This window comes from Microcebus murinus, chromosome 1 (assembly GCF_040939455.1).
Source record: "Microcebus murinus isolate Inina chromosome 1, M.murinus_Inina_mat1.0, whole genome shotgun sequence".
In the NCBI taxonomy this organism is placed as follows: Eukaryota; Metazoa; Chordata; class Mammalia; order Primates; family Cheirogaleidae; genus Microcebus; species Microcebus murinus.
In genome coordinates, this window is record NC_134104.1 from 123,313,547 (window position 1) to 123,335,160 (window position 21,614).

At 42.1% G+C, this 21,614-nt stretch overlaps 1 long non-coding RNA gene across 1 annotated transcript in view; it reads left to right on the forward strand.

The window, feature by feature from the left end:
* Positions 1 to 21,614, forward strand: part of LOC105872730 (uncharacterized) — a 107,151-nt gene that overhangs the window by 52,191 nt on the left and 33,346 nt on the right. Inside the window, exons 3-4 of the long non-coding RNA XR_012912425.1 lie at positions 13,341 to 13,674; positions 18,357 to 18,472. This is a non-coding gene — a long non-coding RNA (uncharacterized LOC105872730). The remainder of the gene's footprint in view (positions 1 to 13,340; positions 13,675 to 18,356; positions 18,473 to 21,614) is intronic.

Genomic DNA, 21,614 nt, shown 5'->3' on the forward strand with positions numbered 1-21,614 from the left:
CTTACTAAGACGGATGTCAGAACTAAATAATGTGTTGACAGAGTGCATGGCACATAGTAATTGCTCTGTAAAGGATAGCAATTTGTATTTGACAGTGATTTCATTTCTATGGTAAAGTGTAGCATAGAGCAGAGAGTAGAGCCTAAGAAACGTGAAGAGGGGGCAATATATGTAACCTTAACAATATTCGTACCCCCATAATATGATGAAATAAAAAGAGGGAAAAAAAGAAACGTGAAGGGGGGTGTTAGGATGGGACATGCAGATGTCTAATTAGATTCAGGGGACATACGACGGTCCTTTGCTCAGAAGTCTCTCCTGTGCACATACTTCCTGCTGTGACAGACTTGGTCCCACATCTCTGTTTAATCCCAGCCCTTCTACCTGAGTCCGAGCATTACCTGGCTCAGTGCTTCCCAAAGTGACCAGCAGCATCAGCATCACCGGGGAACTGGCTAGAAATGCTGATTACCAAGTCCCTCCCAAGACTCACTGAATCAGAAACCCTGGAAGTGGGGCCCAGTAATCTGTGTTTTAAAAAGCCCTTCGGATGATACTGATGCACATTGAAGTTTGAGAAACACTGATCTAACTGGAGCCTTCACCAGGCCTGCCCAACCCCTGCTCCCATAACCAGTTCCTTGGGGTCCTACCTGATTTAGGGTCCCCCTCCTCTAGCCTCCCTCCTGAGCTGAGACTATTTGTTTTATCTCAACTGCGCACTCCTCTCCAGCTCTGATTGTGATCCCTCATGCTTGGCCTCGTTCTAAGGCCATGGATCTCATCTATGATGTAATTTCTACTTGCTCCTTAATATCTGTGCACTGGCTCCAGACAACTCAGTTTGGTGCAATTTAGCTCCTGGGACTTCAGTGTCCCTGGAGCCAGACCAGGAAGCCAATATTTCTGCCAGATTGTAGCCCCTGCAGGAGGATTGGCCCATTAGTAGCCCAGCTTCCAGGCTCAGTCCTGCCCCTGGCTCTGCTGCAATGGGACTCCAAGTAAGGGGAAATAGACAAAGCTCTGAATTCATAGTTCTGCTTCTAGGACTCACTGTGCAGTTCCTCTTGCTTTGACTTTGCCCAATTTCTATCTCTGAGTTTCTGTCTTGTTTCCTAGCTCAGTGCCCCATTTCATCTGGTGCTGGGGTCCTGCCTGACTCTCTCATTACTCTTAGCAGCTGGAGTCTTGCTCTGTAGTCAGTGTATTAGTTATCTATTGCTGCATTACAAATTACCTCCAAAACTTATTGGCTCAAAACAACAATAAACATTTATTATACTGTACACTTCTGAGGGTCAGACATTCAAGAACAACTTTGCTAGGGTGCTGTGGCTCGGAGTCTCCCATGACGTTGCAGTGAGACTACGGAAGGGATGAAGACGTGGCTGGGGACAGGCATGCTGCTTCCAAGGCAGCTGCCTTACGTGGTTGGCAAGCTAATGCTGGCTGTTGGTGAGAGGACTCAGCTCTTTGCCATGTGAATGTCCCCTTGGGACTGCTTGAGTGTCCTCACGATGTGGCATCTAGCTTCCCCTACAGTGAGCTATCCAAGAGAGTAAGGCATGGCTTTTAAGATCGAGTCCCCAAAGTCATAGACCATCAGTTTGGTCACATTTTGTTTGTTAAAATAGAGGTATAAGGCTGGTGGAATCAACTCTTTGTGGCAATAAGATAACAAATTATAAACAGGACCCAAGGCCATGCCTGACAAGGGTGAAGTCATGCACCAACACTTAAAGAATAAACTATGCTCTAACTGCCACAAAAAGAAAAGGTTTTTCTTTTTCTCTAGCAGCGAAACAAGCGCTGGCCTTAAGATAAGCAATATTGAAACGATTGTGGCTCATCCACCACCAGACGCTGACTAACTGACCCCCGTGTTCCACAAGTCACACTTACAGTTTCGATGGGACAAGAAACTGGTTTCTGCAACTTTCTCCTGAGCAGAGGCCACCAGTCACGGACTGGTTCCGGCCGGTTTACAGAGGCTGCACACTGGAGTGGCTTCGTGTCCCTGCTTCACTTTTTGACATATGGGGCCTACTTTTAATGCATGTAAATATTAAGTCTCCACCTTAAAGTGAACATGGGATGCCTGTAACACACATGTTTATTTAACAATAGCCGCCCCCCTTCATGAATATTCGTAGCTCCTGTCCTAACCTGTTCAGTATACACACTTGCCCAACCCGTTCAGCATAAATTCCTGTCTCATCCTTCTCTCCCTTGAAGTGCCTGCCTCTGCTTTCCACCGGAGGCCTTTTTCTCAGTCTACAGGTTGTGATCCTCCTTCTTAAGAAATATAGTTCTCTCCAAACTTATTAATATATATCTTGTGACTTTCTTTGACATATTTGTTAGAAGCAAATCACTAAGGGCAGTCCACACTCAAGGGGATAAGAATTAAGCCCCACCTTTTGAAGGGAGAAGTGTCAGGGAATTTATGGGCATATTTTAAAAATGCAACAGTCAGTCTTTGGGGAAAGCTTCCTGCCACATTCCACTCAATTCTTTTTTTTTTTTTGAGACAGAGTCTCGCTTTGTTGCTCAGGCTAGAGTGAGTGCCATGGCGTCAGCCTAGCTCACAGCACCCTCAAACTCCTGGCTCAAGCAATCCTCCTGCCTCAGCCTCCCAAGTAGCTGGGACTACAGGCATTCGCCACCATGCCTGGCTAATTTTTTGTATATATATTAGTTGGCCAATTAATTTCTTTCTATTTATAGTAGAGATGGGGTCTCGCTCTTGCTCAGGCTGGTTTTGAACTCCTGACCTCGAGCAATCCGCCCGCCTCGGCCTCCCAGAGAGCTAGGATTACAGGCGTGAGCCACCACGCCCGGCCTTCCACTCAATTCTTAAGATGCTCTGCTGGCCCATTCTGGCGGACTCTAGATGTTGCCTTTGTCATTGGCCAGGTGTCCTGTGCTACCAACCAGATAGATAGCCCTTCGTATCTGTTTTTAGTACTTAATCCATGTTGGTATTTCTTGGTATTTAAGAGGTCTTATCTATTTATAATGATAAGATTCAGCCATATATTGGGCACCTGCTGTGCATAATAACCGGTGCATTTGGTCATCCCTTTATTGCCTGTTTCTAGCTTGGTGAGTCTGACGTGTCCTAACACAACCAATGTCTTTGTTAATAAAAAGATTAATTTGAGTCAATAAGTTTGAACTCTTCATGTGTTAACCAGGCTTGGGGCTGCCATATAAATGTATCCAGCGAGAGCGTTATGCAAAGCTGCCCAGCTGAGGGAGTGAGTAGTGGCTAAAATCCAGCCCACACTCCACAAAGCACAGAACTCCTTGATTTGGGTTGCATATGCCTGTAGGAAAGGGAGCTTTTTTTCTAATAAATGTGCCACCAACTTGCTGAGCCTTAAACCTGCAGGACTATGCCTACCCAGGGTGGATATTTTTTTTTTTAATTCTTGCATAGGTGTATATAGGCTAGAAGTGGCCCCAGTTGTGTCTCTTTTTGTTGTACATGACAGAAACCCAACTCACACTGGTTTTAGAAAAAACTCAACTTAACTGAAAAACCTAGGTATTATAGTGGCTTTAACCATGGCTGGGTCTATCTACCCAAGTCATGCTGTCAGGAGTCTGCTTCTCTCCTCTTGGATCTGCTTTTCCCCGTGTTAATGTTATTCTCAGAATGATTCTCGGCAAGTGGCGGCAAGTTGACCAAGTTTACTTCCCATCCCCTTGGCAATCCCAGAACAAAAGGAAGTTTGTCTCCTGGATAGTTCCAGCAAAAGTCCTGTGAGTAAGTCTCATTGGCCTATTTCTGAACCATTTGCTGTGGCAATGATCATGGAATTCTGTATTGGGCTGGACCTTCATTCTTTGCTCATTTTTAGAGCTGGGGAGTTGGTTCCAGCCCCATTCAAACCACACCAAGATTGAGAATTGGTGGTTATCCAAGGAAAAATTGGATGCTTTTTACCAGAAAAAGTGGGAAATACATCTTGGATAGATTAAACACAATACGTATTTGCTACACTCTCACTCCCTGGATTCCCACTTTGGTGTGACTAGTCATTACAGAGCAGAATTGCAGAAAGGGCAGGGGGCTCTTGGTCAGGGCTCCTGGCAGTACATTGCTTCCTGTGTTGAAGGACAGTCATAGAATGCTTCGGATGTGTTGCTCCTTGATATCACCAGTCTTTTCCTCTTGCCTTTTCATGCTGCCTCATTTCTGACTTTTCCTGAGGACCAGGAACTGATATCTATAGGGAGCCCTTCTCTGAAGGGAACCCAAAGAGTATTCTTCTCCTCCTATATAGGAGGCAGGTTGACCCACCTGGGAAAAGGCCAAGAGAGAACTCAGAACTCTGATGCTCTAAGCAATTCCAGTTGGCTGTGTGACCTCTCAGAATGCAGAGGTTTGATCACAAAGCAAGAAACAGTCATGTGAGGAGTCCATCCTACTCCAGGCCATCTGCTTTTGAGTGTTCCAGGCCTGGCTCAGGGCCCTAAGCCAATCAGACAATTGCATTTCTCTGTCTTCAGTAATCGATTAGGGGATGGAGTCATAGCTCAAGTACAGCCAATGCTTCTCAAAGAGGCTTTTTCTTGTTCTTTTGGGAAAAGGATTCTTTTTTGTCTGTTTCCTTTCTGGAGCCCTTGAACCTGAAAGTATGCAAAGCTGGAGCTTTTGTTGTCAACTACAAAGGGTAAGGGGCAGTCTGTTTGGAGGATGGAGCTACCAGTACAGAGGACATTAGAGCTGAGAAACACCTGGTGACATGGTTTCAGCCCCCAGAGCAAGTCGCTCCTGGACTTTTCAGTTATGAGACCTAGTAAAGCCCTTGTTTGTCATGTTTTCTGGGACCTGCAAACAAAAGATTCCTAGCTGATGCAGCCTGACACAGTGCTGCTCCAGGGACTGCAGAGGTCCAGTCAGGCTTGGGTTCTACACGTGTTCTGCAAAGCCCACTTTTCTTACACTTTAAACCCTAACATCAGAATTCCATCTATTCCCTCCACCCTGTGGAGCTTGTTCTCTCTTTGTAACTGTCTCATAAGAAGTCATGCCACCCACCACCTATGGGGGTTGAGGACTAATTAGAACACTTGTGAAATTCTTTGTTTTTGTAAAATGTTAGCAAAAGAGCTCCGTGCATTAATAACTCTTACTCTTGATTCTCCTTTTTTTTTTTTAACTTCTCTTCTGCAAAGTAAAACTTGTCTTTTCTTTTACAAAGTGATTAATTATCTAGATTCACCTCTCCAGGTGTAAACAACTGAGCTAAAAATATCTCCCTCTCTGATGGGAGGTGGGAGAATTCAGGGCTGAACTGACTCTCTCTTTTCTGTTCTTTCACTTTTCTTTCTTGCTCTTCCTACATTCTTGAGTTTGGGTTTCTGGTAGTGGAAAGAAATGCAGTTATTCAGAAAACACCAACACCCATTAGCTATTAACTTGATTTATTTGTTTTGAATCTAGGTTTGTCACCAACTGGTATCATTTTGAGAAAATGTTCCATTGACGTGTGAAAGTTAAGTAGATTTAGTGTAGAAAAAATTAGCTGTAAGATACAGAGACCAAGATAGAAAAGAAAAGTGAAAATGTATCGGGAAAGAGGAGGAGAGATAGGATGAGCAGAAGAGAAGAAAATGACATGGATTGAGGTAGAAAATATACTTGGATCAACCTGTGACTCTGGTGTCAAATTTTGGTCAGGTAGTAGAATAGTGGTAGAGGTGCCAGATTTAGCATACAAAAACAGAGAACACCTGGTTAAATTTGAATTTTGGATAAATAATGAATAATTTTTTAGCATAAACATCTCTCATTTAAATACTTCATGACAAGGCTAGCTGTGAGAATACGGGGATTTTTCTTTTCTAGGGTCAATGGGTTATCTTGTTAGCATTCTGGAACCTGCAGGTGCTACTGATTGTAGTTATCATCCTAAGACTAAAACCATGGGGTAGTTGCATTATTAAGTTCCTGGAACACATAGACTCTTCCTTGTTTCAACAAATAGCCTTAGCAGGCTGAAGTCTTCACATGTTCTTTCTTGCCTCTCATTTAAGCACTGTGACTATACTGTACATGTATGCATTATAACTTTATATCATGGGAAATTTTCAAATGCACACAAATGCAAAAAAAATTATAGTGAATTTAATTACCTTACTTGACCATCTTATTTCATCTATTCTTTCTACTTCCTTTATTTTGCAGGAGTTATTTTAAAGAAAATTACAAACTTTGTCCATGGAGATGGAGATGGGAAGGGGAGACAGAGGATGTGTGGGAGAGAGGTAGGGGCAGCAAGGTTGAGTGAGGGTGAGAACAGGGTTTTCATTTTGGGCTTTCTCTTAAACTTCCATCCTATGAAAAATAATAACTTTTCCCCCTCTTTACTCCTAGCTTTATATATCACACAAAGCTATATTTTCTAGGGTAACTAATGGGTTTTCTGATTTAGTTATTTAAATATTCCTAAGAGTAGGTTTGAAGATGCTGAGAGCAGCATGGTAAAGTACATTTATTTTCAAGCTTTAATGTACACAGAATCACCTGGAGGGCTTATTAAAACACAGATCCTGAGTTTTAATCCCACCCCAGAGTTTCTGATTTAGTAGGTCTAGGGCAGGGCTGGAGAATTTACATCTTTACAAGTTTCTTGGTGATATGTTGTTGGTAGTCCAGGGAGTCCATTGTAAGAGGAGCCACTTATACAGCAAAAACATATTGGTTATGTAAACCTGAAGGAGAATCCTTATTCTATAACCCGGGGCAGGTTATGTAACCTCTCAGATTTAGTTTCCTCTTCTGTGATCAACAAAGGTTCATTCTTTCTCCTTTTCCAATAATGATCAGCTGCTTTGAAGGGCAAGAAGTCACTTTTCCTTCAGGGTGTTTTGTCAGTTGCAAGTCAGAAATGGTTTTGCCTGTGTTCACCCATCAGGTAATCCCTCTCAGAATTGGGTTGCATCTCTGGTGTGGAGTTTTGGGTCACCAAGAATAATGATCAGCTTAAAGAATTGTACTCAGACTCCTGAAGCCAGGGAATGGTAAGAAGACAGCTATAATCCATTCACTCAACAGATACCAATTCAGCACCTACTTACTATGTGCCAGACACTGTTCTACCTACAATAGATACAGCAGGTAATAAGATAGACAGGGCCTTTGTCCTCATGAAATTTGTATTCTAGTGGGTGAGTAAAAAGGAGCAATCTAGGTGGCGTCCTAATGAAATAGAAAAAATATGGTGACAACTTAAAGTCTAATAATGATCTGCGTTATTCTCTTACAGTTCTGGAGGCCAGAAATCTCAAGTCAGTTCCACTGGAGTGAAGGCAAGGTGTTGGCAGGGCTGCATTCTCTCTGGAGAGAGTCTATCTTTGTCTTTTTCCAGCTTCTAGAGCTTCAGTCCTTGGCTCATGGCCCCTTCCTCTGTCTCCAGAGCCAGCAGTGTAGTATTTTCAAATCTCTCTCTCTCTGCTTCCATCACATTGCCTTCTCTTTTTCCTATTGTGCCTATAGGTGAAGATGGTTTTTGGCAGTGAAGACTACAGATGCAGGGTGGCAGATGATTCAGGGAGGGCGGGAACGATGTTGGAAAGCAATGATCACAATCTGCCACCAAGTGCTTCATGAAGTTGTGTGGTCGGTCATACAGCAATAAGGATAGACATGCATGAGGAGGTTTCCACTTGCCAGGTGTTTTACAGCCCTTCCTCTTTTACTCACAATAACCCTTGGAGGGAGGTGCTGTATTGCATATGAAAAAAACTGAAGTGCAAAGTACAACTTGCCGTAAGTCAGATGATTAATAAGTGGTAACACCTGAGTTAGAAGGCAGGCTGCCTGCCTCTAGAGCAGAAACCTAAAGAAAGCCTTGCTAGTCAAAGTGTAGTCTGCCGCCAGCAGCATTGAGAGCACCCAGGAACTTGTTAAAAATGCAGAATGCAGGCTCCTTGCTAGTTCTGCAGAATCAGAATCTGCATTTTAATGAGAGCCCCATTGATCCAAATGCACATTAACGTTTCAGACGGGTAGTGCTGCAAAGCACTGCACTTGCAATACGGTGAAGCTACATTTGTAGCAGCTGTGGAAAACTCCCTGAAATATCTTCTCTTTTGGTGTTTGCCCTACCAATATTATGGAGCCCAGTTAGTCTGATAAGTCTTCGTTTGGCTAAGCAAATAACAATTAGGAAAACCACTAAGCTCTCCAAGTTCCCATCTCCAGGCCTAACGAAGGACACCACAGTGTGTTCTGAATGATGGTTACTTGTCTAAAATATTTGCTGACTCAGTTATTTATCATCTCTGTGTGGTGCAAAGTCCAGTGTGATAAATTATGAAAGAGAAGGTTATTAAATTATAAACATCTCTCTTATATCAGATGCTGGTGTTAGGCATACAAGGGCTATCCAGAAAGTATCCAGCCGTGTAATATGAAAAATTACAAAAATTATGGTTGGATACTTTCCAGACAGCCCTCGTATTTTGAGCTCTTAATCATCCACGGCAAGTAGAGAATCTTTCACGATTGTTGTGCTTATAAAAGATGCTTATTCACAGAAGCCTGCTTTTACCCCAAGTCCTTGTTAGGCTGGTACTCCTTTTCTAAACCTCAGAGTGTGTGGTTTCAGCTGAAGCAAGGACTAGAATAATAGGATAGAAGATGGCCAGTAGATACTGTTTATCATGGACCACCTGCATTGTAATTACCTGGTGCTGGTTAAAACTGTAGATCTCTGGGCTCCCCTTGCAAAATTAGAATCTCTAGGGGTGATACCCATAAATTTTAATTTTTAGCATGCTTACCAGGCAATTCTCTCTCTCTCTTTTTTTTTGAGACAGTCTCACTCAGTTGCCCTGGGTAGAGTGCCGTGGCGTCAGCCTAGCTCACAGCAACCTCAAACTTCTGGGCTCAAGTGATCCTCCTGCCTCAGCCTCCCGAGTAGCTGGGACTACAGGAACATAACACCACACCTGCCTAATTTTTTCTATTTTTAGTAGAGATGGGGTCTCAAATCCTGACCTCAAGCGATTTTTCACTTTGGCCTCCTGGAATACTGGATTTACAGGTGTCAGCCACTGTGCCCCGCCCAGGCAATTGTCATATAAACTAACCTTGGAGGGTTGACATTGTGTACAATCAGACCTAACCCGTGTTACTGTATGAACGAGGAATCAGAAAAAAAGAGGAATATAATAACTTGTCTAAAATCTCAGTGCCCCACATATAGTTACATTTCCCATTTCTTTTTCTTATTTACATATATGTATATGTAAGTCTGGTACAGACAGCTGGCTTTTCAGGAGGGCCTTTTAGCTCTCTATTATCAACTAGTAAAGTCAGGGCTAGCTGATTGTGAGTAATAGGCAAGGAAATGCTAAATAAATAGTAGTTAAACTTGAAAACATCTCTAATGTGATTTTTTAAATTTAATTTTATTTTTATTAATATATAGTCAAATTTTACTGTGATTTTCTTTTTTCAATTACACCAATTTGTCTTTTTATTCTGTTTTTTTTATTTCAGCATATTATGGGGTATAAATTTTAAGGTTTCAAATAATGCCCTTTCCCTCCCCTCACCCCACATGTCTGAGTTTCCAGCGTGACCATCCCCCAGACGGTGCACATCTCACTCATTATGTATGTATATACCCGCCCCCCTCCCCCCTCCCACCTGCCCAATACCCAATTACTGTAGTTCCTATGTGTCCACTTAGGTGCTGCTCAGTTAATACCAGTTTGCTGGTGAGTATATGTGGTGCTTGTTTTTCCATTCTTGGGATACTTCACTTTGTAGTATGGGTTCCAGCTCTAACCAGGAAAATACAAGATGTGCTATATCACTGTTGTTTCTTAGAGCTGAATAGTACTCTATGGTATACATATACAAGATTTTATTAATCCACTCTTGGATTGATGGGCACTTGGGCTGTTTCCACAGCTTTGCAATTATGAACTGTGCTGCTATAAACATTCGAGTGCAGGTGTCTTTTTTGTAGAGTGTCATTGGATCTTTTGGGTAGATGGCCAGTAATAGGATTGCTGGATCAAATAGTAGATCCACTTGTATCTCATGTGATTCTGAGTGATCATTTGTCACCAGGAATGCCAAATACACAGGATTTAACTAGAATTTAAAGAGTTAAAAGCAGCTGGCTGAGTTCCTTAAAAGAGATGCGGAGTGCCCCAAATTGCCAGGAGGGGGCAGCAGAGAGCCGCTGAATGGCTGGGGAGGCCAGGTGAACCACGGTTATTAGTAAGGAGGATGTTAGAACAGCAGCCAAGAGCTGCTAGGCGTGTCTGCTAAGGACACGTCTAATTTGGACAGCCTGGAACTCAGCCCTGAAAGAGGGGAACTGAGTCGGGAGCGAGGCAGTTACCCCTCATGAGAAAAGGCAATGCCCTGGCCAGTGGGTGGGAGAGAGGACCTGAAGTCAGTGATGTGTGCTGGTGAGTCCGGGCAAGTGGTGAGTGTGCCCGAGTGGCATGGTGGGATCGTCAGGTAGTTATCCTGCCTCTCGGTATTGGAGGGGACCACGGCCCTGCTGAGATCAGGAAACAGTGGGGATTCCAACAGAGAACCGTATATTAAAACCACAACCATATTATTAAAAAACCTGGAACCTAATGCCTTAATTGAGAAACTCTTTGGTAATGAGATCTTCAGATTCTTTTCAGAATCATATTAAAAACAAACAAGCAACTTAAGAAATACAAGGCTGTACATGATTAAATACTATAATTATGGAACAATCAATACGTCCTCGAGAAGTTTCAGTGAAAGGGGAGATCAATGAAGGATGGAGTGGCCAAGGAAGGCTTCTTTATGGAAGTGGAATTTGATCTGAGCCTTAATGGGTGAATATGATTTAGAAAGGCCTGGAGGACAGTCAATGGCCCGAGGGAGAAAAGCTCAGTCTGTTTGCAGGGCAGAGCCCACCCATCTGTATCCATGGTGCCTTGAGTGTGCAATGGGCTGGGGCCTTGCACACTCAAGACCTCGTTTGACCTTTGGTAAACACTGTTTTGTTTAGATGGTTTCCAACATGTTTTGAAGGAACAGAATCCAGCTTTGTAGAGAAAGGAGAGCATGTCATCTACTTAAGGGGAAGTAAACATTGATGCCACATGCTTCTGAGACAGGCAGCCCACAATAAGATAGTTTGCAAGGGAGGAGGTGATGCCTGATTCCTTCAAGTTGGGGCACCACAATCTTGACTCTGTGAATAGGTGGAGTCTGTTCAGTTCCTGTCTGGCGATATAAGAATATACTTAGATATTTATAAAGAAGAAAAAAGATTTTGTTGGGAATTCTGTGATCAGAACCAGGTGAACTATGCAGTTATATAATAAAGGACACAAGAGATGTATCTTCTACCCACTAATGGGCTGGTGGTTATCCCTTATAATTGTGGTCCAGAGATTAGTTGTGACTCAGTGGGTAGGCATTCCTTGTATATCCCATCTCTCCTGTTAGCTTCTTGCTTTTTATTTATTACCAATCACTGATCGGTCTTTTTTGCAGACAAATGCTCTACCACTGAGCTATATCGCCTGATAGGTCTTTTTTGTTTTTGTTTTTGCTTATGCACTTGCCTAAAATATGTCCTTTTCAGTTAATTTTTATAAAAGGGTTCATGTCCTTTCAATATACTCTGAAAAGCATTAACCTCTATTCAGGCTGGTGACACAGCAGCTCTTTCTCAACTCTAGAGAGCATTTCTCAACTTTATCATTTTTATTATTAATTATTGTCATTGCTTTTGTTCTGAGCAAGCAGAAAGATAAAACACTTTTCCATTGCTAACAGAGGATCTCTGTGGTAGTGATTCTTGTGGGAATGGAGATGGGGTTGGGAGTGAAATAGGAAAGGAAATATTACCCATCATCAGGGGGAATATCACAGAGATCCTGGGAGATCCTCCTCTCTACTCTCTGAGGTGCTTTTAGCTGACAGGCATTGCTATAACTTCAAGATTCAGGATGCTCTGTGTGTGTGTATGTGTGTGTGTACGTGTTGATGTAGGTTTTTTGTTGTAAGTAAGATGTGTTTCTCTTTTCGCTGTTGGTTTGGGAGGAGTGTTTTAAATCCTTTTGGTGAATCCCTTTGGTAGGTTAAATCACTTCCCATTTGGGATCCAAGATGGAGGCACATTCCTCCTTGGGCAGTGCCAAGGGTGCCAGGGTGTTCTGGGACACCACTTCTACACTTCTTCCTGGCAGCATGGTTTAGAAGGAGCTCAGAGATAGTATTATTTAATCATTTAATGCCCAATATTGGGATATGTGTTCTTTCAAGAAGGTATTTCCTTTATGACATTCTTCAGTGTCTCAGAGCATCCATAAAAAATTATTTGAGGAGGATGAAAGAGAGGTTAGGATCAGTTGTTTGGAGCTCCATGAAACCAAAGGAATAACTTAGATGGGAAGAAATCAACCACTTGAAGGCATTTAATACCTCCAAATGGCTGAGAGTTGTTAGAAGTAATTAAAAAAATCAGAAATCACAGTAGAACCCAGTGTTAGTGAGTGTAGGCCAGTAATTTAAACAGTCTTTATAAGTTTATGTTTATTTTCCTTTGACTAGAACATCCACTGTCTTCCTATCTCCACCCATATGCCTCTTCCAAGTGGTGATGGGTGCATCAGGGGTGTGGCTCATGTGACCTTGGCTGGTGGGGTAGGGATGAGATTCCTGGACTACGGATTGTTTTCTGCAATCCCTCTGATCTCTGTGGCAGAGGGGCTGAGCAGGGCTGCTCCCTGGCTTCAGGATCTCCAAGGTCAGCTAGTTCCATTCGAGGAGTGTCTGGCTGACATCTGCTGCCACTTCTGCTTCTGTACTCAGTGGTCTTACACCAGGTTTCCCTGCTAACTTAGCCCCTGCCTTGGTGCTTACGGTGCTGTGGGTTCCCCTGAAACCTGGCTGGGACTCCACTATTGCGATCCCTTCTCTGATTTTCAGGAGCTCTGGGAAGTTTCCGGTACCATACATGAAACCAGAAGGCAGTTTGGAGAGTTCACTGAAGAATTTCTCTGTCTAATTGCTTCTCATCATCAAATTTGATCTGAGGCCAACTGCTCACACTGGTACAAGAGTGGACTGAGTGTTTTCATTCCAGTGTTGGCAGCTGTAAGCTGGACAGAAGTCTTTTCCTTTTTGGAAATTCCCTGAACCCCTTTTTAACACACCTCTGATCTCTGGGACTCTAATCCACAGAGGGGACATTGAGGTACATCTTGTCTTCCTCTACCTGCTTTGTTAATTCCACCATGTCTCAGCTTGGAAGGAAAAACCTTGGGGCTTTCCACTGCCTCCACATCTTATCTTCTTTCTACCCTAGGGCAGCAAGCCTCATGGTGAGCCATCAAATATGCAAGGAGTAGCCTCCCCGTGGAATATCCTCTCTCAACACGTGGTCCATGGACCAGCAGCAACAGCATCACCTGGAAGCTTATAGAAATGAAGAACTTGGTCTGAGACGGATCTGCATTTTTATATAAGATCCCCAGGTTACATGTATATACTTTAAGTTTTGAGAAGCATGGGTATAGAAGAAACTGTATGGGAAGTTCACGATGAGGAAATGCAAAAGAGAAAGCTACTTAATCATATTAAAATATTATTCCTTTGACATTTTGAAAAAAGAGAAGAAAATAAAGGTGAATGAAAATGAGGTAAATAAAACGGTTAAGTTGGTGACAGTATAATTTGTTATACTTAAGTTTTTCTTTTATATCTTTACTCTGGTACTGTGCAGTTTGTAAGCAGGAAGCAAAGTTAATTGATTTGTGTCACATATCCATGCTTCTTAAAGTGTGTTTTGCCAAAATGCTTTCAAAAGGAAGGTTTCATAAACAAATTAGTTTGGAAAATGCTGTGAACAAGATATTGCTCTTGGAGACTTACAATGGATGTTATCATTATAGGTGCTGCAAAGTCCTGCCAAGAAATCCCTGTAACCTTTTCTAACAGTTTCTAAAACTCCTTTGGCCATGGAACCCTGTTTCACATCATATCCATTAGCATACCACAGAACTTATGTTCTCTGGAACATGTCTTAGAGTATTCAAATCTAAAATAAACTGCTTATATTAAATATGGAATGACTGCCTAGTCTAACTGTGATGCCCCTAAACTTCACCTGGTTGCTCATAACTGGTTCAGATGGACCGACTATTCTTTTCTCTCACCAGCAAGGTCAAAGGGCTGTAGGATCTACAGAACTCTCTCTTGGCAATGCCCCCACCTCTGCCCCAGTCCTGGACCCAGCTGCTGTGCCTCAGATGTCTGCTTTTGCATCCAGTCTTTGTTTCCTGCCTATCTCACTAGCCAATTCAGTTGACACTGCTGATTGCTTGCCTTCTAATTCAGTTTCACCCCAGATGCCACCTCTTAGATCTCCTTGAAACTGAGAACCAAAATGATGATAAAGAAGCCAACATTTCCCACTCATAACCCAGCTCAGGCTCCCAGGCTAGAGTTCTCAGACTCCTATTGTCTAGGAGGAGACTTGGACAATCACTGAAGTAAATCTACCTTCATGAGACAGCAGTGATCACCTGACAGCTGTAAGAGGCAAAGATATGGCTTTGCAAACCCTAAAGAAGGGCATGTAGTTTGCAAAAAAATTCTACATTATTTCCTGGCATAGTCTTGGAAAAAATTTCAAATTCTGTGTGAGGCCAGTCTTGCAATTTCAGGTTCTTTCTAGTAGTATTGAATAGATAAAACACATAAAAGTTTAGAGAGGATAGATTCTCAAAGATTTTTTTCCCTTCTTTTCTCTTACAGTGAAAAGAGTCCTGTGTTTGAAAATCCACATAACTATGGAAGCCTCCTTCCATAGTTATGCACACAGTCAGTTGTGTATAAATTAACATAAAGTATATTCCTGAAAATAGTTTTGGTAGATATTAGAAGAGAGTCTTGTGGCCCCCAAAACTTGGGAACTTCTGGAAATATTAGTTGAAATATTAATGGGGTCAAGGTGGGACCAAAGAAATTTCAGAAAGCCAATGGTTGTCAGAGGGTAGTAGGTTATATACCCATGCTCAAGCCATGACCTTATGCTGAGTGGGGTGTACTTGCCTGCCCCTGGACTTGGGTTTGGCCACATGTCTTGCCTTGGCCAATGAGATGTTAGAAGAACTGACATAGGCAGAGGCTTGAAATATCCCTTGTGCAAGAGCTGCCCCTTTAGTCTGGTCTTTGGAAGCTAATATGAGCCCAACCCTTGGACCAAAGCCAAGTCCAGCCAACCTTCAGCCTTAAGGAAAGGTACCCACCAGAGTCCAGCCTAGATCAACCAAATTATAGTCAAATGGTAGATATGTGAGTGTGAGAACAAATACTTGAAGTAAGCCATGGAGTTTTGGACGTTGTTTGTTAGGCAGCATTATTGCGTCAATAGCTGCCTAAAATACTGAGTTAAAGTTAAATAGTTTTCTCTATTGCATTACTTCTAGAGACTTTAATCTGCTAAGTACATAGCAAATCTTTAAATGATCATAAAGGACATTTCCCACTGGACATTTATTTTTCAGAACACCATATGATACCAAGGCAGTAGGGGCATAACTGGATGTGGCCTCTAAGAGGAGGGTAATTAACCCTCTCTTTTCCCGCCAAGCTCCTCCAAGGCAGCACAGACACAGAAGTCCATCCTGAGAAGGACCGCTAATATAATGGGTTGCAGGCCAGATGGTTATTGGGTCACAATGTTAGAAAAAATACTTTGGGGTATGCAGAAGGGAAAGGTAAAATTTTTGAGATTGCTCCATATTTTATGTACACAGCTATTAATATATTGACAGCAAATATTCATTCCTTAAGAGATGGGTACAAATAACAGTATTAAATGGGAAAATACATAATCTGTCCAAGGTGAAAAAGATACCCAGGACTGTAAGAATGAAAATCTGAGGTATGACAATTAGCAATCCAACCAGTTCCCATCCTGGCTAGTCATTGGGATATGTTTTCTTTCCAAATCTATCTAGTGCATCACTTTCTCTTATGAGGACTGGAATGGAGTTGCTACCTCATTGGGAGGTCTCCTGCCCTGGGAAGGCCTAGGGTGGATGACCTTGTACTGCTCTGCTAGAGTCTCAAGGAGGAACGCTCCGGCTTCCTTCTGGGCACATGTGTTCTCGGGTTTCTCTTTCCTTGCTTGCTCTTGGGATTGGAGTGATGAAACCCAGATGCTAACTAAGATAAGGAGACCAAGGAGGCCATTTTCTTTTAGCCTTTGGGACAGGGGTTGGAAAACTTTTTCTGCTTTTCTAGGACACACAGTAAATGTTTTAGGCTTTATGGGCTATATAGTCTCTATCACAACTACTCACCTCTGTCATGGCAGTGTGAAGGCAGCCATACTTAAATTGATGGATGTGGCTGGGTTTCACAAAACTTTGCTTAATAAAGGGTGCCAGATTTGGCTCATAGGCCATAGTTTGCTGTTTTGGCAAATGATTTCTTACAGCCAATATATCACAGTGATTTAAGCCCACTGAAATGCACTGTAAAGAGAATGCATTTTTCTGAGATATCCCTTCTGCATATCTTACTCATGAACCTATGGTGTGAAGTGTTGGACTTGCAGATCCTGGGTTTATGTCATCTTTCTTTGTCTCTTTCTTTTTTACAAGCAAGACAGAAAAATAACTGATAATTTTCTTGTGAGGTGTGCTGGACCCATAATAATTTTGCCCCTATATGGGTAAAATAGTTGGATAAAGTGCTCTACATTTACTTTTTTTTTTTTTCTTTCTTTTTTTATTTATTTATTTATTTATTTATTTTTTTAAATTATTTTTTTTTATTTTGGCATATTATGGGGGTACAGATTTTAAGGTTTCAATAAATGCCCATTTCCCCCCCTCCCCCCAAAAGTCTGAGTCTCCATCATGACCATCCCCCAGATGGTGCACATCTCACTCACTATGTATGTATATACCCGCCCCCCTCCCCCCTCCCACCTGCCCAATACCCTATTACTGTAGCACCTATGTGTCCACTTAGGTGCTACTCAGTTAATACCAGTTTGCTGGAGAATATATCTGGTGCTTGTTTTTCCATTCTTGGGATACTTCACTTAGTAGTATGGGTTCCAGCTCTAACCAGGAAAATATAAGGTGTGCTATATCACCATTGTTTCTTAGAGCTGAATAGTACTCCATGGTATACATATACCACATTTTATTAATCCATTCTTTGATTGATGGGCACTTGGGCTGTTTCCACAGCCTTGCAATTATGAATTGTGCTGCTATAAACATTCGAGTGCAGGTGTCTTTTTTGTAGAGTGTCACTGGATCATTTGGGTAGATGCCCAGCAATGGGATTGCTGGATCAAATGGTAGATTCACTTGTATCGCTTTAAGGTATCTCCATATTGCTTTCCACAGAGGTTGAACTAGTTTGCAGTCCCACCAGCAGTGTAGGAGTGTTCCTCTCTCTCCGCAACCACGCCAGCATTTATTGTTTGGAGATTTTTTGATAAAGGCCATTCTCACTGGGGTTAAGTGATATCTCATTGTGGTTTTGATTTGCATTTCCCTACATTTACTTTTTAATTTTCTACAAAGGACAAGGTGTTGAAAAAAATTCAATAGTAAAATAAATTGCAGTAAATTAAATATTACAACTTGATTGATTGCAAAAAGCAAGTTAAATTTGCAAGGTAACCATCACTGGGATGCAAGATACTGGTGTATTGCTTGTGCATTAAAAGAGTAGTCGGCACATTTAGCATCATGGTAGGGCAGTTGGGATAACTATGAAGTCAACTCTATACTAATGAAACCCACACCACTGCACAATAGCCTTCCTGCATTTATGTGCATTTGAAATTTTAATGACACTACTTTTAAACGTGGCCCAGATTCCTTTCCTTTTGTGAATCTCCTAAGTTTTGTGTACCACTACTTCTTATAGGATAACTGCAGGTAGTATGTTTAAGCAAGCTGAAATAGAGAGTTGCACAAGAAGTCTTGCCTGCTGTTCATGATCCACTTAATTGCCAGCTTTGCTAGATCACCCATCAGGTAACCCCAAAACCTTTCTGAAGAAACAGCTGGAATCAAGGGGAGAGATTTGACTGCTGCCAGCATGTGGCTGCACTTTTCTGCCATTCCAATGTCTCATTTTCAGACTTGCAAAGGCAAAGGGGTCCTAGGAACCTCTGTCCCTTAGTTCCACAATGAGCAATTTCTCCAGAGACTAGGGGAGTATGAAGAATGCAAGCAGAGAATTCTGGCACTAATTTAAAAACATCTCTGTTTTAAATGCTATCTGATTGGCTCTCCTTAAACTATGAAATATATTTAGATACTTTTCTTTCTGATTTTCTCCCTAGAACTTATATGCCCTTGAATCTTCTTATGTCAATGCCTAATGAGTGGGATTGGATTCCTGCTTATCTGCTGGTCTTCTTGAGGTCTACAAAGACATTTCCACAGTGAAAATCCACAGGTAATAGTCCCAATTAGGTGAACATGAGTAACTTTCTTCTAAAAGAACCCAAAGCAGTAGCCAGGGTACATTTTTTTGTGGATTAGTTATTGTTTTCAGTACCAAAACAGGGAGGCTTTCTGATAAAACAACAACAATAACTAGGTGGAGTCTATTCAATATATGAAAGGCTTTGGCAATGACTCAAACACGAACACAAGGCATATTATTATAATTGTTTCTTTATTGTATCTTTGTGACAGCAGTACCTTGCATGACCTAATGAGCCATTTAGAAGGGGTGTGTTTTAAAAGGCAGATTATTTAAGTATATAACATATTGCATCTAATGAAGTCACAAAGTCATATTTTGTTTGCCATTGTTTTGGCATCCATTGTCCATTCATCTCACTTTTAGTAGCAACTCTTTGGGAATTTTATTGGTAAAATTCTACTCTCTACCTCCAGAGTAGAACACGTTACCTAAGCCAGTCAACTCATTGCATGTCTTCTGGCTACCAAGGTGAGTTTTGATTGGGTCGTAGGTTCATTACTAAGCCAATGAGATATCTTTAGACTACCAGTGATACTTGGGATAGAAGAAAACATTCTTTCTACTGGGCTCGAGTTGAAACTAACATAGTCTTTGCACTGTTGCAGCATGTTGCTGTCATGCGGGTGCTAACACTGGGGTCATAATCTTGAAGGCAGAGCCTATACATAAAAAGAGGTTTCTGGGAATATCTTTGAAGCCCCGATTAATCCGTATCTGATTCTCCCCATAGAGTTTTCAGTTATTAATATATAAGATGGTAAATTTCAGTCTTGTGCAAGCCACTTTGGGTTATATTTTCTGTTGTTACTTGTAAGCAAACAAGGCCTAAATATTCAGATCTAGATGACCACCAACCTAAGGGATGACCCTCTCTGACTCCTTATTTTATAGCATGTGTAAGCCAGGGTGGACGCCGACTCAGCACCATCACATAGTCTGCTGGTGGTGGAAGTACATCCAGCATCTGGGTCTCCTTCCCTTCCTGCCTTGATGTTAAGAATCATATCCATCATTAGGAGTTGGGATACATTCAAGGAGGTTGTTTAATCTTTTAAAATTATTTTCCTTCAGATATGCCAGTTTTGGTATCAGTTCTTTTGTCTTCTAAAATAAAATCACAACTGGTTTGCCAATTAAAACGAATAAGCAAAAATAAAAGTTATTGTCACAGGCTCTTGGCTTGTTAATTTAAGTCTGAAACTATAACATCTCCTATGGTTATATGATAGGCCTGTGATACTCCGGTCTCTGCTGGCTCAAAAATGGGTGCATCCTGCTCAACCGGCATCAGGCAACTTGACATTGACCCCAACTCACACAGTGACTGCCAACCTGACTAAGCTCTGGGACCTGTGAAGTTGAGTCCACACCCCTAATCTCCTGGAGCTGGCCTCTGTTTGAGCAGCCACCTTCTCTGTTTGAACTGAGCCCCAGGTCCTCCCCAGGGTCAATGCCAAGTTTGATCTCCAGCCATACTTCCCTTCTGCTCCTCACTGGACTCTCTTCCCAGGACTATTTGTATATGGTTTGAACTCTGGTTCTCCTTACAAACCTTTGCTTCTGTTCCCCTCTGCCTCATGAAAGGACATCTGTGGCATTTTCCTGCAAAGACGGCCCCTAGGACTCCTCTGATCACACTCCTTAGGGATTCTGGAATATGTCTTTTTCACAAAAACAGCGATTACCCTACTTGTTACTCTCAGAATACTTCAGCTACTCCTGAAGACCTGAGGGCCCTACTGAATTTTCAGACTTAAGATAAAGTAAATATGATCCAATATTCAGAAACTTATAGATTTTATATCCTAAGTATACAGTTTTAGGCTACTCTTAAAAGATTAGATGGTCTAGCCATACCTTTCTCTACTGTCACATTTCACAACTGGTGGGCACAAGTTTCGGTTCCTCCTTTGGGAGAGGTATGCTGCAATTCCTAGCATTCCCTGCTGTCTGGCCTCCAGCTCTATCATGCCTTCACCTTGCCTGCCTGTCTGGCATTCACATTCTGGTTTGTAATTTCTTCCCAAGCTTAGCCATTCTAATCCTGTTCTTGTCTCAACGAATGTCCCTTATTATCAAGGAAGATTTAATTTTAAAGTTCCGTGTGCAATTCAGGTTGTTCGTATATTGATTTAGTTGTTCTTAATTTATTATTTGCATGTCCTACACATACACACCAATATGGTTTGGAGTACAGCTAGCTCCCTTAGCAAGGCAGGTGCTTAGAAACAATCTCTTGAATCAATATTTATGAAGTGGCTGCCATGTGCTAGTAAAACATAGTGCAAACTTTCAATGAATGGCTCATAAACCACCAATTTTATATAATCACCTGTGGTGCTTGTTAATGCTTATTAAATATATAGATTGCTGGGCCCCACCTTAGATCTTCTATTACACATTGTCTAGGTGTGGGGCCCTGCAATTTGCATTTTATACAGGGCACAGTTAGAGACTAACCTGTGAATAGCCGTCCCAATTGACCAGCTGTAGCAGAACCTATGCTAGTGATAATGGCTATGGCCTAAGCAAAATGATAAAAATGTTTTACAGAAGAAGTCGTAGCTAGAAGTTCTACTGGCCAGCCTAGAAGTGTGCACAGAGGCCCATGCAGAGTGACAGTGGCCAGCCAGAAGGTCAGTAAGCCCATCAGCATGGGCTAGGGTTAAAGGGGAGCTGGGCTGCAACGAGGGGGACAGTGGTTGTCACAGGTTGGGTTCTCTGTGAGGCAGACTCTAAGAGTTGTATATAGAGAGTTTATGGGGCAGTGCTCTCAAGATCAACTCCTATGGGGGAATGAAGGAAGCAAGACTGGGAAGAAAGGAAAGTTGAACTGCAATGCAGCCACACACACACACACACACACACACACACACACACACACACACACGCAATACATACAAAAGGCCTCAGTCAATCTGCAGGGAGCTCTGGATCTGGCCTTTCAGAGTTGTGCTGTATTTGGTCAAGTGTACTAGACCTTTTTAATTTATTTAATTTGGTTTTTTTTCCTCTCATTTATTTTTGTTATTTGTATATATTCATGGGGAACAAGTGCAATTTTGCTGTATGGCATTGTGGTGAAGGCAGGGCTGCACGGGGCCCTCAT